General features: G+C 35.9%; 1 pseudogene; it reads right to left on the reverse strand.

Annotated features, from left to right (window-relative positions):
• Positions 1–13179: 13179 nt before the first annotated feature.
• On the reverse strand, positions 13180–13592 carry LOC140512339 (biogenesis of lysosome-related organelles complex 1 subunit 2-like; annotated as a pseudogene).
• Between the last annotated feature and the right edge of the window lie 209 nt (positions 13593–13801).

A 13801-nucleotide genomic window follows, 5' to 3' on the forward strand; every position in this document is an offset into this window, starting at 1 on the left:
GTAGGAAGATGAAGTGATGGCAAATGTTGGATTGCAGTTCAAGGAGACTGAAAAGATACGGAGGAGTCAGATTACGAAAGGCTTTGAAAGTCAAAGAGAAACTTTATACATGGTCCAGACAATAATACGGAGTTATTACAGTTTATTAAATATGGGGAAAGAAGGAAGAAACATTTATTAAGCACTTACTATGGACCAGACACTGTGTTAAGTACATTATAAATATACCTCATTTAATCCTCACAACTCTATAAGGGTGGGGATATTATTATTTCCACTTTAAAATTGAAGAAACTGAGACAAACAGAGGATGAATGCTCTGATCTGTCCTATGAGAAAATCACCCTGGCAGCTGAGTGGAAAATGGACTAAAGTAGGAAGGCACTTAAGTCAGGAAGACTAATTGTAAAACTATTGCAATAATCCAAGTGGTGAGACAATGAACACCAGTATTCACATGTGAAGACTGTGAGATGTGAAACCCGAAACAAGACGACATGGCAGCAGATTCTATATGGATTGAGAGCAAGAGTTGGGTCTTTGGGCCACCCATTTCAAGAAGTCCAATAGGACATCCAATAAGAGATGTGAGGGGAGGTCAGGAGAGAGGTTAGGGCTGGAAAAATTAGTCTGGCAATCATCTACATAAAGGTGACAATTAAATCTGTGGGAGCAAATGAGATCACTGAGCAAAAGAGTATGGACGGAGAGGAGGCCCAAATGCTCATCCCTTTGGACCTGCACTAGAAATATGCACTGGTAATCAAAAACATTTATTAGGGGCTTATTGTGTGTACAGCACTGCCCGAACCACTAAAGACAGAAAAATAAAAATTGAGATGGTACTTCTCTTCAAGGAGCATTAGATTTAAAAGAAGTAAGCCATGCACCCAGTAGAATGAAGAACAAGGAAATAGGTTTTGGTTTGTGTGATCAGAAATTGTCATATGTTTTCTGGGAGAAATAGTAATGGAGATTTGAGGATAGTTCTCAAAGCGAGTTGGAAAGCTGATGGGGGATTGTAACATGGTGGCAGAGCAGGAAAAGAACTGGAATGTAGAAATATGGTTGGGTGGGTCTGGAATTAACTAGATAAAATGTCAGGGTGAGAGGAAACAGTAGTAGTAACAGTTGTGCTTGTCCTTCATTCTCAAAGAGAACTTGGTAATAGGATGGAAAATGATGATGGAACATCATGAGTCTGCAGCCAGTTAGATATAGAAGCCGGTAATTCCAGTTTAACACCCACTCACCTGGAGGAGATGGAAGAGGTAAGGGTCTTTTGCCTTCAATTGGTTGCAGAGACTTTTAAAAAGAGGCCCTTAAGGGAATTGAGCCAGAGAGAAGTGAGGGAGAAGCTCTTGAATAGTTGACTGGATCCCTGAGACCATAAGACATTTTTAGGAAAGTGGCCTCATCACGTTCCTTGAACTCTGGAAACTGTTGTGAGTGCACTTTGGTGAAATGGTTTTCTCTTGATTTGAGCTTAGATTTATCTTGCTCCCATCTAAAGAGCTCCTTTCCTTTTGCTTATTCTTTGATATATTCTTATTTGTAGAATTTCTCCAGTTTATGTTTAATGTTTTGCTTGGATAAATACATTTATTTACTCCTTACTCACTATTTATGATTATCTTTTGCAAAATCATGATTTGGTGGGAAAGGGACTAAGTTAGAAATTCCAAATTAAAGTCTACCTCCCCCCATTAGAATAATCAGGGAAAGAGCTTTCCTTTTAAAGTCTAGACTAGAGATATTTAAGCAGTGTTATATAAATATAATTCTAGCCACACAAGCCTGTTGAAGATTAGAGAAAAGTCATTTAGCTGCAGCTGTCCTCTCCCTTGCCTTTCTATCCCCAGATGTTAGTACCATTTCTTTTACTTTTTTGTGGACAATTCATGCCTCCTGGGAGCCTTCTCTACCTTTCTGTCTTTCTCTCTGGAGCATTAGACAGAGCTTTGGACACAGAGTCAGGAAAAATTGAGTTCAAATCTGCCTTCAGCCACTTACAGACTGTGTGACCCTGGGCAAGTCATGTAACCTCTATTCCCATTTCCTCAACTTTAAAATGAGGACAAATATAGCACTTACCTCACAAGATTGTCAAATGGGATAATATTTGTAAAGCATTTAACACTGCCTAATACTTGATAAGCACTTAATAAATGCTCCCCCCCATTTTTTTCTGATTTTTTTAAATCTATTACCTATCTCTCTTTCGATAAATTTAGGTATCTTTTTATTCTATTCTGTTCTATTCTAACAGTCCTAGCAGCTTCCAAAATAAAATGGACGTATCTGAATCATAAAGCCAACCTCAATATCTCAATATGTCTGTTGGAAATGTAGTGATTGAGTGGTCAATCCCATCAGTGCCTCTGGATTGATTCACATTTTGTATCAATAACCAAGTTGTCAACATACTACATACCTCACCAAGTCTTCATTTGAAGCCTCATATAACTCCATGAGTTCATGAGCCATAGACTTCCAAAGAGATAAGGAAGGCATAGGAACATTGTGCATCTTTCTAATTTTAACATATAGGTATCCACATTAAATTCTACAGATATGCATATATGCAGATGTGAATCCAAAATTAGTTGATTTCCAAAATAAAATTAAAAAATAGACATCCATAACAAAAATGAAATTAATTTGAGAAATAGCTACTTATTACCCTGTACAATTTCAATTAACAAAGTAAATGATCAATTATTTGAGTATAAATTTTGATGCAGAAGGTGATTTTAACTGATTCAAAGTATATATGAAGCATTTGTATAGGTGCAAGATAATTTCACAATCTGGGTTTTTTTAAATAATTCTATTTTGTTATTTTCCTATAATGTTAATTTTTGTACTATTACAATATTCTAAAACATTTTCATTTTAAATGTTGCTAGCCAGCCTTGAATATGAATACATTTGCAAGCCTATACTGACATCTGGTGGATATTCTATTTATTACCCTGAACACAATATCAAAGAAGTAGGTAGTACCAAAATACTAGTACAATGTGAATTTTAATGAAAAAAAAAAGAACTTCATAAACTCTTAAATTTCATTATCCAGGGAATGACAACACTAGGTTACACTGTCAGTAATTAGACTTGAGACCGTAGGACGACTAAAATAATTAAGGTGATGGAGTGGAGAGATAGTTTTAAAAACTGGATGTAACAGTTTGGGAAGGATGAGTGAGATCAGAATCTAAAATTTTGAGAGACATGGAGAAAGCAAGTTTGTTCATGAGATCTTATTATCCTAGAACTTGCCCCTCCATTAAAGTGCAACTTGAAAAAGTTAAGGGTAGAAGGTATTTTTAAAAAAGCACAAAAAACCCTACTTAGCTCTTTTTTGTAATGTAGGAAAGGAAAACTACTGAAATTTAGAATACAAGTCAGTCAAGGACTTTGTTCTGTATGTTATCCTATGTCTAAGAAGCAAGAAGCTTTATAGACACATAGACAACTGTGTCTATGGGGCAAGTGGACTTCTATTTATAAGACATTTCCCACAAATGCATAAATCATACCAAAGCAATATAATCATGACAGGGCAGTTTATTATTTTGTTTGAGGCAAGGAGAGATACTGTCCAATTAATTAGTCTGTGGTCGATCATGGTGAGATGAAATATAGTGAACATGGTGTCTTTTGGTTAGCCTTATAAGAAGAATGAGGGGTAAAACATAAGAATTAGACAAGATTACCTTGAGACATTTGAAATGGAGACTTATTTTAAAATATCATTATTCACATGAAGAAGGAAAAATGCAGCGATCCCTTTTCTCTTCCACCATAACATCTAGTAAGTGTGAGAGACTTGCTGTACTCAAGATGTTTCTTTAACATTTTTTAAGGACCTGTAATCTCATTGCTGTAGATCCTTCTTTCTCTGAAAGAAATAATATCTTCTCCATGTTTACACAGACCTGCAGAACTGGAAAGGACTTAGGGTCCATAAGGTCTATGCCTGAACAGGAGTCTTTCTGCCAGCATCTACGACAAAAAGGCATTCAGTTTCCAGTTTTAAAAGTTCCAGGAACAAATAACTTATTACGTTCTGAGTCAACCTCTCCTGCTTTTGAGATGGTAGCTAGTTATTCCTTATATTTAACTAAAATCTGCCTATCTGCAAGTTTTAGCCATCATTCCTTCTTCTTCCTTCTGAGACCAAGCAAAATAAGACTAGTTCCTTCCTCAGAGAAGTTCCTCAAATATTTGTAGAGAGTTTTCATGTCCCACCTAAGTCTACTTCTCTGATTTCAACCAGTCTTCTCATGGAATGGACACCAGTCCCCTCAGCTTCTCAAAATCTATCCCCAAACTGCTCACATAGGAAGAGAAAGTAACCATTTAAATGAATTCCAGAGCCATTGCCTTGAAAAGAGTACTTTATATGTGGTCTGACTATAGCATTGTACAAACAGACTGTTGTTTTCCTCCTTCACTCATTTTCATGGGCCTTTTATTTCCTGGCCAGGTACATACTAGTCTAAACGTCAAGCCAATTCTTGTTAGATATTTGGGATGGAAAAGAAATGCAAAAGAGTCAATTTCACACAATCTTAGACAGTCTTAATAACAACTGTCTCCATAACAAATACCTCCAAATACAATATTTTACAGATTCAAAGGACATTTCTATAAGTTTATAAGAGTTTACTATTTCTGTCATAATGAACAAATATGTTCCTAGAATGGTCATTCTGAAGCTATAAACAAAAAGGCAAGAGAAAGCAAAGAACACTGATTTGCTGTTTTGGAAGAAAACTTGGTCTTTATGAAACTGTCCAGACCACTAGAGGCTTTCTTCATAAAGATTTAGGACCCAGAATGGATTAGACATCTCTTGTCTTTCTCAAATAAGAATTTTCTGGGTGAAAATTTTGCCATGTTTGCCTTAGCACATAAGGCCACACCACTGGGATTTGGTCGTTGTTTTTTTGTTTGTTTGTTTGTTTGCTTGTCCCATTCTACCCAAGGCCCAAAAAATGTTCTCCCAACACTCAAGGAATGAATAAATTCAAAGTTTACAAAATTACATCAATGAGTTGATTGGTGGGGGAGCACATACTTAAAAAAAATTGTATACTTACAACCCATTTGTTTTTCATTTTTTCTCTGGGTTTCCACAAACTAAAGTAAACAAAATTTTAATTTCTCACTAGAGAATCTCTTTAGCAGTCCTCACTAATGGGAAGTGCCCAATTTTATCCCAGATGAGGCCCTGGGTCTGATATCTATAGATCATCGAAGAAAAGTGAGATTATATTGAAATTTAGTATAAAGATGAAATCATTCTAGCTTCAGTGAAAAAAGGGGAGTACCGAGACCATATCTGAGTAGAAATTCCTAGTACCTATGCTGGAAATCTGTAGTCCTAGGAAGAAAGATTACTGTACTAAGAATGAGTAACTCCAAGGATGTAGGTCAGACCTTCTTATTTCCTTGATGAAGAAGGAATTTCTGGAGAGATCTTAGCAACAATTCCAAATGCCTGAATCTCTTCCTTCAGAAGAAGATAGTTTTCTATTTAACTAAATAAAAGAATTCAGAGGACAGGCAACAGGACTATATTACTTTTCACAAGCAATGAACAAGCTCTTCTCTTCTAAGACTAGGCTAGAAAAACAAGCACAGTTATCCCTTTCACATCACAACTTTCCCCATTGCAATTTTAATATGTTGTAGGTCAGCATAAGAAATTAAGTGGGAATTTTGGGGAGTTTTGCAGGAGCTGCAGATGACATGCAAAGGCCAGCAGAAGACACCAGAAAAAGTTTAAAAATTAAGAAATGGTGGGAGGGCCAAAAAAATTTTACACAGATTTTTTCCCAGTTTCCAGGGGTGCAGTATCTCTAACCCCTATGATGTGGAAGGGATAATTGTATTCCCTTTCCCTTTTTTAAGCTGGTAATTAGGAGCAGGAAGATGATTTCATTTGTTTTAAAAGTGACTAAGGTTTTCAAAATTTAGTGGAAACATGATCAAGTTTCTGAATTTGATGGGAGGATGGGGGTAGGGTAGGGCAGTTATTATCTATTCCAAAAATCTTAATGTAGTTTTAAGCTGTAGGGAGGGATAGATATTGTAAAAGTCCTGGTTCTGAGAGAATGTTGTCATTTTGCGTATTACATCTTATCTGGGGTAAAACTGGACTTTCACCATTTGTGAAGATTAGAAATTTATTTCTAAGCATATCTTCAAAAATTAAAACTGCACAAAGAATTTTGTAACACCCTATATTGTAGAAACCAAAGCTGAGGTAATAACTATTCTTCCTTTCCAACTCCTGTCTCTTTATCTTCTCAAAAAAAAATAAGGAAAGAAATATTATAGTATGTGTGTGATATTATGCATGGAAAGGTCATCAAAATACTGTTTTCTCCTTGTATGTCAAAGTGTCATATGTTTGCTTCCTTGTCTGTTTATAAATGTGACTCAGAAAGAGAGTGAAATAGTCTCTAATAACATTCAAGTAAGGCAAAAAACAAAACAAAAACCAGTTTCAGTGGGAAAATTTGAGTTTGATTAGGACTGGAATCACATTAAAGCTGAGTGTGGTACTGCCTTATCCAAAGTGTTGTTCCTCTGGAGGAACTGATAGTTAATCCTGAAATTTATTATATTAACGGATAAATTATATTTTTAAAAATCAAGATAATAGTTTCCCTACATGCATGGAATCAGACATGATCACTTTGAATATGAATTTGATGAGTTTATTTATTGCAATTTATAAGGGGAATCTCATTATTAATAATTCAAACACTGAATTTCATGTTTTTGTTTGTTTTTCTGGAATTTTCTGGATGCATCCATTGTGGATTGTTAAAGTGGAAATTGAAGTTGGAAATTTGCAGCTAGAATCCTTTATTGAACACATTCTCTTCTTTTTCTGTGTCTATCTCTTGCTTCTCTCTCTCTCTCTGTCTGTCTCTCTGTCTCTCTGTCTCTGTCTCTCTGTCTCTCTCCATTTCTGTCTCTGTCTCTGTCTCTCTCTCTGTCTCTGTCTGTCTGTCTGTCTGTCTCTCTTTTCCTTTTATTTTGCTGACTCAAAGTTTTACTGCTCTGATTAAATATTACTCATACCCATGCTGTCATGTATCTAATTTATTGTTCAGAATTGTTAAAATTAAATTCCTGATGCATGTTATCTGACTAAAAAAAGTTTATTTTCATAAAAAATAATTTATGTATTAAATTGAGAGGCTAAAATTCCCCTCAATGTATCCAAGGCATATTTTTTGAAAATTTTGTAATTACAGCAATACTCCTTTTGAGGGATATTTTAAAGAGAAAAATTAGTGTTGTTTTAGTCTATATACCAATTAATCTGTGTAATTAGCAATTTAAGTACACTACATCTAGAATATAAGTTGTAACATCTAAATTAGAAAGTAAGCAGCTTTCATATTCAAATTGAATTTAAATTAGTTTGGGTCTGAATAAACTTGTATGATTACAAGTTTAAATGAATCAGTGCTAAAACTTAGGGGTTCTTGTGAAGAGTAAATTACAAAAATTTAGAAGTTTGGATTTGTAACAAACCCTCTTTTCTAGTTTAGCAAAGTTAAGAAAGGAAAAATAAAGGCAAAGCTGAGATAAATAAAATTCAAGAATTCCAGGACATATGATACTTGCTTTCATTTTGAATCTATACCCTAATTCTGGAGTCCTTCAGCATTTATTTAATATTTGGTGAATAACCAATTAAAATGTCAGGGAATAAATAGAAGTTTATTTTGGACAGGAACACAGAGTGCGTGAAGGGGTATAAAACCAAAGTTAGACTGATTGAGAAAGATCTTAAAAGACAGGTAAAGATTTTGTATTCTCTTCCAGAAGCAATAAGGAGCTGCTGAAAACTTTTATGGAGATTAAGGAGGTGATCTTACATTCTCCATTAGAATATAAGCTCACATGAAGCAGGGATTGTTTTATTCTTTGGATATCTCTAACACCTAATACAGTATCTGGCATCTGGTAGGCACATAGTAAATAAATATTTGTTGATTGGTTATTGATTGTCAAAACTATTTCTTAGGGAAATTATTTTGTCATTATGTGAAGAATGGATAGGAGAGATGAAAGACTTGAGTCAAGGAGGCTGTCTAAAAGGCTATTAGTTTAGGCAGGGGAAGTGTAGAGAAATTGAATTATGGTGGTAGCATGAGAATGGTGAATGAGAATTGGATGTGAAATGATAGCAGAATCAAGGCTTGGTAACTGATTAAATATGGAAGGTAAGAAAGTGTCAGATATGATGATGAGGTTAAAGGAACATCAATAGAAATAGGAAAATAAGGAGAAAGGGAAGGTTTAGTGGAAAAGATGATGAATTCACCCTTGGACATACAGCTTTTCAGGGGCTAAGATGGCATCTAGCTAGAGATTCCAGTAAGAAGCTGAGGATTCAGGACCAGAGTTCATGGATGTGTATACAGATTTGGGAATCATCTGAATAGTGGTGATAACTGAACCCACTGGAAGGTGTATAATAGTCGCAACTATTATAGTTGTGGGGGGAATGGAGAAAAGAAAGGAGGGGAAGTAAGGAGAGGAAAAGTGAAGGAAGCCTAGGTCAAAGTTAGGGAATACACTGACACAACACTGAGAAGGAAGATGAGCAAATAGGTGAGATTAAGTAGGAGCAGTGAGATAGGCAGCAGATAACAGAAACAAAGATAAACAAACATTATCCTAGAAATCAGGGGAATCTAGAGTACTGAGGAGGAGGGAGGGATAGAGAAAAATCAAGTGTTATATAAGGTCAAGAGGGATTAGAACACAGGAAAGGTAATAGAATTTATGAATAAGATGTCAGTTGTGACCTTGTTAAAATAATTTCACAAGAATGGTGGGATCTGAAAAAAATTCAAGATGAGCAGAAGAAAAAGAATGATGGCAATCTCCTAAAGCAGTAAGGAGAGAGTACCATCAAGGGATGTATATGGCAATAAAAAGAGCATTGTGTTAGAAGTCAGAAAATGGGATCATGATGCCCCACTCTTTCACAGAATAAGCTCTAGGACCTCAGGCTAATTATTTAAACTCTCTGGTCTCAGTTTCATCATTGACAAAATAAAGAGTTGGACTAGATGACCTCTTAAATTCTCCTCCAGTTCTAAGTCTATGATCTCAACAACTCAGGATTGTTCAAGTTTTTTTTTTTTTTTTTCCCTCTAATAATAAATAGTTTCCCTTCTATTGGTTGAGATTTTTTTTTTGTATCCATAAATTTCTAGTAATCAAGATTACACATTTTAAATTATCTTTGCCCATTGTTTGTTTAAAAATTATTCTCTTGAGGTTCTTATTTTTCTGGAGAGGGGGAGGAAGAGGTGATGGCTAAAATGGAAACAAGGCAATGTCCATTAGTTGGGGAATGGATGAACAAATTATGGCATATGAATATAATGCAAAAATAATATTGTATTGTAAGAAATAACAAAGGAACAGGTTAGAGAAACCTGGGAAGACTTGTATGAATGGATGTAGCATGAAGTCAGAAGAAACAGAAGAAAAGTTACTCAATAACAATATTATAGAAAACTTAAAAGAACTTTGAAAGACTTTTAAGAGCTCTGAGAGTTACAAAATCTATTCACAATTCCAAAGATGATAGATTTAGGAAACAGATTGACAGATTTTTTTTTTTAATATGGTCAATGTGGGAATTTATTTTGTTTGATTATGAACATTTGTTACAAGGATTTTCTTTTTCTTTTTAAATTGGAGAGGAAGAAGAGCAAAAGAAAAATATTTTTGTTATTTATTGGGTTTTTTTGTGTTCATCCTTCATTGTTGAAGAAGACCATGCCATCAGAGAAATGATGACATGACTTGCACTTGACTTTGTTTTGAGTGAGGGAGGGCTGTGCAGGTCACCAGCCTCACTTCTCCTCCAGAGCCATCTGAGTCCAGTGACCAGATATTCATCAGGATGACTGGAGATGAGCCAGGATGTAATGGGGAACCTTGGGCCCTTTAGGCCAAGGTCTTTGCTGGTACTCATTTACGGTGAGGCAACACCCATTCATTGAATAGGCCTGTTTAAGAAGTATCCCAAGCATGGCCCCTTTAATGAGGTCAAGAAAAAGAAAGACAGCAGACTGGGAGGGAAACTACAGCAGTTACTATTGATAATCACTCTAAAGCCAGGAGTGTCCAGAAGAGCCCTTAGGCAGAGGCCCATTGGTGTTCCAGCTTCAGAGTGCAGTAGGTTTAGGGTTTGTTATTTAAAACTTTAATAAAACATATCACTCACTGTAGTGAATGTTACACTTCTAATTTTGTGATAATATAATTTTTAATGTTTATTTTATGCTTACACTTTGATTTTATTATGGAATTAAGTGTAAGCAATTAACTTATACCCAATTTCTACCTTAACCCTTTTTTAGTTTTTCTAACAGTTCTTTTCAAATAGTTCTTTCCTAGTTTATTTGTTCTGGGGGATTTGTAAATACTGGCTCAATGAGTACAGTTATTTCTGATTCTTCCATGTCTATTCTGTTCTATTGATCTTGTTTCCTAGTTTTAACTGATACCACTTTGGATGATTGCTTCCTTATATTATACTTTGATGTGTAATTCCTCTTTCATCACTAACTTTTTTTTTTTTTCTGATCATTTCCCTTGATAATTCTAGACGTTTTAGTCCTCTGTTACTATTTTATCCTGTTCTGTTATTATCCCTTTTGTAGTTAGGGGATGTTTAGTCTGGACAATAGAAAACAAATGGATAACATTATAATGGTCTCCAAGTACTTGAAGAGCTGTGATAACAAAGAAAGGAGTAGAATTATTTTCTTTGACCTAAAAGGGCAAAACTGAAAGCAATGGATAGATGCTGAAAAGAGAAAAATTAGACTAGATGTAAGGAAAAACTAACAATTTTGTTACTGTTGTTGAGTTGTTTCAGTTGTGGCTGATTCTTTGTGACTCCATTTGGGGTTGTCTTGGCAAAGACATCTGGAGTGATTTGCCATTTCTTTCTCCACTTCATTTTGTTTTAAAAATTTTTTTAATTATTATTTTATTTGTTTTCAGTGTTCACAGTCACTTCCACACATCTCAGATTTTTCCCGTCCCTGCATCCCTTTCTCCCTCCCTCCCCACTCCCTCCCTGAGATGGCATACAATTTTACATAGGTTCTACACATACATTCCTATTAAATACGTTTTCACCTTAGTCATGTTGCAGAGAAGAATTAAAATGAATGGGAGAGATCATAAAACAAACGAAAACCTAAAACAAAAGAAAATGATCTGCTTCATTCTGTGATCAAATTCCATAGTTCTTTCCCTGGATGTGGAAGGCACTTTGCCTTAAGAGACCGTTGGGAATTATTTAAGTCCTTGCATTGCAATGAAGTACTAAGTCTACCAGAAAAATTCTCACACACTATGGTTATTGCTGTGCACAAAGTTCTCATGGTTTTTCTCCTTTCACTCAGCATCAGATCATATAAGTCTTTCCAGGTCTTTCTGAAGTCCTCCTGTTCATCATTTCTTATAGCACAATAGTATTCCATTACATTCATGTAGCATAATTTATTCAGTCATTCCCCAATTGATAGGCATCCCCTTTATTTCCAGTTTTTGGCCACCATAAAGAGGGCTGCTATAAATATTTTTGCACATGAGAGACCCTTTCCCATTTTTATGATCTCTTGGGATTACAGTACTGGATGTGGTATTACTGGATCAAAGGGTGTGCACATTTTTGTAGCCTTTTGGGCATAGTTCCAAATTGCTCTCCAAAATGGTTGGACCAGCTCACAGCTCTACCAACAATGAGTTAGTGTTCCAACTCTCCCACATCTTCTCCAATATATCTTTCTATTTTGTCACAATGGCCGATCTGATAGGTGTGATGTGGCATCTCAGAGTTGTTTGGATTTGCATCTCTTCAGCACATTTTACAGATGAAGAGACCGAGACAAACAGGGTGAAGAGACTTGCCCAGGGTCAAAGAGCTAGTAAGTGTTTGAGGTTAGATTTGAATTCAAGAAAATGAGTCTTCCTCACTAGGGAGCTGACACTCTATCTATTGTGCCACCTAGCTGTCCAACAAAACAAAAAGCTGTCTAGCAGTTAGAATGATCCCAATAAGAAATGAAAGCATCAGAAAGGAATGAATTACTTTTCATTGGTGCATTTTTAAATCTAACAATCACTCTTTTTTTTTTTTTCCAGTCAAGGAAGAAAGAACAATTGTAGATGTTAGAGCAGTAATTCTTGATCTTGTATGGATTGAACCAGAAAATCATGTTTGAAATTACTTCCTACTATATGTGTCTGAGATTCATATTGGAGAGGAATTAAAATTCTTCTACTTGCCCATATTGAAAAGAACTAGAATTAATTGGGAAAATCATGTGGAAATATGTATTCAGGTAAATATAGTTGGTAAACTTCCAGATAATTTGAGAGTTGTGCAAAACCCCTTCTTCTGACAAATAGATGTTGGCATCTCCCCAGGTCTTGTCCTGGAAACTTTCTTCAATAGCTCCTATTGTCTCCATGATAAAATTAAAAAAGAAAATCATCCACCTGGCATTTGAATTTCTCCAGTGTCAGGGTATCACTCACCTTTTCAGTCTTACTCCATTTTGCTGACCTTCATGCACTTTCCATTACAGTAAAGGTGCCCTACTAACTATTCTCCACATATGACAATTCAAAATTCTTTCTGCGTGCCTAGAACATTTTCTTTCATTATGACCACTTTGTAGAATTCCTAGTTTCATTAAATAAAAATCTCAGCTGTCATTTTATTTTACTAGTATTTTATTTTTCCCAATTCCATGAAAAAATATTTTAACATTTATTTTTACAAAATTCTGAGTTCCAAGTTTCCTTCCCTCCCTTTTCCTTTTCTTTTTGTTTTCATACGTCGGCATTTATTTTTAAGATCAAGAACAGGTCATACCTGTTAGGGTTGGGGCCCTAAGGGAGAGGGAAGAAGAGAGGAGACAGGGAGATGAGGGCCTCTCCTCTGCGTCTGCTCTAGATGAGGATGGTTTCTGAGCCCTGGTCCAGAGCACACAAAGAAGAACATGATAAGAAAGGGTTCCATGGGGTACAGGTTTAGGAAAACATCAGGGGTGGACAGAGTTACACATCCAACCAGAGACAGGGGCTGGGATTCTCCTTGGATCAAAAGCAACACTTCCTTCTAGGAACTGAAGCATGGGGATAAGTTCCATCCCACTTACTGGAGCCCTTATAAAACATTCTTTGTGCTAAAGAAGTCTTCCATTGCCTTTCTAACTTCATGTGCTTTGCTTCTAGTTCCTTTGAATATATATCCAACTTATAAGTTGCCTGCTCCAGAGCTGCTGCTAGCTTCTCAGTGAAAGTGATCTGATCCAGATAAGACTGAAGGGCTGCATATTTCTGGTTTAAGTCCTTTAGGTTTTTACTTAGGTTTACTGCAATATCTTTCATTTCATCTCATACTTCAAACTAGTCAGTTTGTTCATATTTTTCAGAAGTTTATAGTCTTCACTGGTGGCTGAAAGCTCACCCCTCAGATACATGGCCATTTTGGAGAACATGTCTTGTCACAGCCCCAGGATGTTTGCCTAGGCGTGTTTCATGGCCTCCTTGGCCATCTCCACCGTGGCATTGTCTAGGCCAGGTAAGAGAGGAAGGAGAAAGGATGAAGGAGGAAAAGGAGTGAAAGGGAGAAGAAAGAGGAGAAAAGGGGAAGGATGAAGAGTCAGAGTCCTCCCTTTCCTTTTCCTAAAACAATAAAAAATATTATACCGGTTATATA

Source organism: Notamacropus eugenii, chromosome 6 (genome assembly GCF_028372415.1).
Source record: "Notamacropus eugenii isolate mMacEug1 chromosome 6, mMacEug1.pri_v2, whole genome shotgun sequence".
NCBI classification, from domain to species: Eukaryota; Metazoa; Chordata; class Mammalia; order Diprotodontia; family Macropodidae; genus Notamacropus; species Notamacropus eugenii.